Below are 3,597 nucleotides of genomic sequence, written 5' to 3' on the forward strand. Positions count from 1 at the left end.
TCTGAACAAAAAAATGCAAAAATGTCCTCGGGTGAGGATAAAAAAAAAAAAAAAAAAAGAATAAAAATGGTGGGGACTATTATGACTTGAGACATAACAGCCAAATGCAAGGTATAAACCTCCATCTATACCCCCACCTTCTCCCCCCTAGATTATTTTGAAGCATTTAAATATTTTTAAATATTTTAAGGTTACTCTTCCAAATAAGAATGTCTTTGAAAATAATTACTGTAATATAGCCACACCTATAAATTTTACAGTTTTAGATTATCAGCAAATATCCAGTGTTCAAATTTTCCCCTTTTTCTCATACATTTTTTAAATAGTTTGTTTGAAACAGGATTCAAATAAGGCTCACATTATAACCAGTTGATATATTTCTTAAATTTCTTAATCTATATGCTCCTCATCCACTTCTTTTATCTCTCTTTGCATGTATTTGTTGATGAAAAAAAGATAGTCTTGAAGAAGTTGCGAATGAATGTATTTGGAATGAATGTTATTTTACATGTTCCTCTTTTCCCTATATTTCTGGTGGTTAGATCTATTAATAAGATTCCAAGCCAATGTTTTGTCAAAAATATTTCATAGGTGATGTGACCAATGTGTTTCCATCAGGTTCAGATGTCAAATTGTCTGTCTTTTTGTGTGATTTTAGCAGTAATTGGTGGTTATTGCCTACTTTAACTCAAAATACTTTGGGAAAAAAAAAGATATTCTATATACCCTAAGAAGCCTGAAACACCAATCAGAAAGAATATGTGTACCCCCTATGTTTGTAGCAGCACTATTTACAATAGCTAAGATCTGGAAACAGCCCAAATGTCCATCAATAGACGAATGGATAAAAAAGCTGTGGTACATATGCACAATGGAATACTATGCAACTGTAAGAAAGAAAGATCTCTTATCCTTTGAGATGACATGGAGGGACCTGGAAAGTGTCATCCTAAGTGAAACAAGCCAAGCAGAGAAAGACAAGTATCATATGATCTCACCTATTTGTGGAATATAATGAACATAACAGTCTGAGGAACGGGGTAGTCCCAGAGACGTGGAAGTGGGGTACAGACTGACAATCCCCAGAAGAGGGGTGGTGGGGGAGAGATAAACCACAGAACTTATATGCATGTATGCATGAACAATGGACATAGACAACAAAGCTGGGGAGAGGGCGGGGAGGGAAGAGGAGGGGAATCAGTGGGGGAAAATGGAGAAACATCTGTAACAAAAATTAATTAATTAATTAATAAAAGAAAAAAAAGAAATTCTATCATGCCTTCTTCATTCATTAGAAGATCACTTTTATTTAAAAAAAAAAAAAAAAAAAAACAACTTTCATCCAGCTGGTGTGGCTCAGTGGTTGAGCATCGACCAAGAGGTTGCCAGTTCAATTCCCGGTCAGGGCACATGCCCAGGTTGTGAACCCGATCCCCAGTGGGGGGCATGCAGGAGGCAGCCAATCAATATTTCTGTCTATCTCTCCCTCTCACTTCCTCTCTCTCTAAAATCAATAAAGGAAAAAAATTTTTTAATTAAAAATACTTTCATCAATGATTTGGTTATCCTGAGTCACAGGTCATATAAAACAGGCAGAATAAATGTTTTATTCTTTCCCTTTATTTAAGCAGATTTAAAATTAACAAAGTGTTTTACAAGCACCTCCAAATGTGACCCATGAGTTGTTTTGTTTCAATATAAACTCTTAGATTTGAACCTATTTATTTATTTATTTTTGTTTTTCAGCTTAAGTAATAAAAAATTATTGCAAATTCCTGGGATGGTGATTATTGCTGTAGGAACACTGTAGGAAATCACTGAGAAATCACACACTGTCCTAACAATCCCAGTCAACACAGGGAGGAGGCAAGTCACTTCCCTAAAAATGGGTCAGCCTTCATCTGAGAAGGACTAGGAGGACAGATACAGAGAGGACCACCCACATGATACTGGGGGCAGGGTAGGGGTATATTGGACCCCAAGTTGGCTCCTCAAACAACCGGGCAGAAACAGATCCACTTCTTCTCTGGAGTTCTTGGTCATTGGGCTCACTTCTTAGTCTTGATGAGACTTTCACTTCCCCGGGTGAAACTTTCATCCTGCAGGTTCAGCACAAGGTTGTCAGCAGTGAGATAGATACAATTCTGTGATGTGGTGATCGTTTTGGAGATGTTCTGGGGATCTAAACCTATTTAAAGTACTTCAATCCATTGCAGGCATCCCTGCTGATGCTCAAATTGTCCCATCTTTTGCCAGTGGAAGCTTCTTCAATTGGTTTCTGAGTTCTTTTAACATGAATGGAGTAGTCTTTGAAGGCTTCCTTGCTAGCTGAAATGACACAATGTTCCAATATCATTTTATATACTTTCTTCTACCATCCAAAAATCAGTTATTTTGCAAGGGAACCCTGACTGCTTTTAGTGGGTATGGGTATGTATAGACTCCCATCCAGACAGTAGGAATGCTCATTGCCACTGCATTGACCATTGAGTCTAAGTCTTTTTAGTGCACAGAGCTACAAAAATAACTATTTTTAATAATAAAAGACATGATGAGTCATGTCGATACTTCTGATTCAAATTTAGGTCAACAGATTTTTACACATTCTAATCAATCTTCTATCCATGTAATAGGTTGAATAGTGCCCCCTCAAATACACACAGCAGTCTCAAAATAAGAATTCCAATGATACTACCAAAAATATAATTACTAGAAATAGTTTAAATTTTTTGCAAGATTTCTTGTTTGTTTGTTGGGATATACTCTAACTAGGATGCACATCAAGTTTTAAGCACTTAAAAGAAATCCTTTCTCGAAAAGATTGGGAAAAGCAGACAACAGGGTGTGATGGTTGAGTTGGAGGCCAGGGCAACTCCCAGCTCGGGCTGTGTGGCCCTGGGTGCATCCTGGCCCTCTCTGAGCTTCAGTTTCTACCTCTGTTAGAAAAAAGGAAGAAAGCAGGTGAGAATAGTATTCCAATGTATGGGTGTGCCATACTTTGTTTATTCATTTACCTGACAGAGAACAAATAATGCTGCTGTGAACATTTGTGTACATGTCTTTTCATGGGCAATTGCTTTCATTGGTCTTGGGTAAATACCTAGGAGGAGGATGGCTGGATCATATGGTAAAGATGAGACTTTGCAGCTCTTCCCATCGAGATGTGGAGTCTATTTCCCCACCCCTTAAGACCGACTAGCTTTGACCACTACACTGGCAGAGATGACCTTATGTTAGTCTCATTTGTAAGCCTCAAGAGCTGTTGCACCCTGCAATTTGCTCCCTTGGACCCTTGTCCCCCCTATATGAACAAGTCCACAGGAGGCTACAGGAGATGAGTTAATGAGTCACTCCAGCTGTCCTGGCAGTGGCCCCGAATGTGAAAAGTTCAGCCAAAATCAGCAAAGCCAACCTGCAGCTGACCCCAAGAGTAAGAAGAATCCCATCTGAGTCCAGAAAACCTGCTGGCTGAGCCCAACCTAAGCAGCTAACCTACAGAATCTTGAGGTTAATAAAGGATTATTTTAAATTTAAAAAAAAAAAATCCTTTCTCTGTAGTTATGCTACCAATTTATAAAGAGTATATTCCTGTGGTTA

This window comes from Molossus molossus, unplaced genomic scaffold (genome assembly GCF_014108415.1).
Source record: "Molossus molossus isolate mMolMol1 unplaced genomic scaffold, mMolMol1.p scaffold_m16_p_2, whole genome shotgun sequence".
Classification (NCBI taxonomy): domain Eukaryota; kingdom Metazoa; phylum Chordata; class Mammalia; order Chiroptera; family Molossidae; genus Molossus; species Molossus molossus.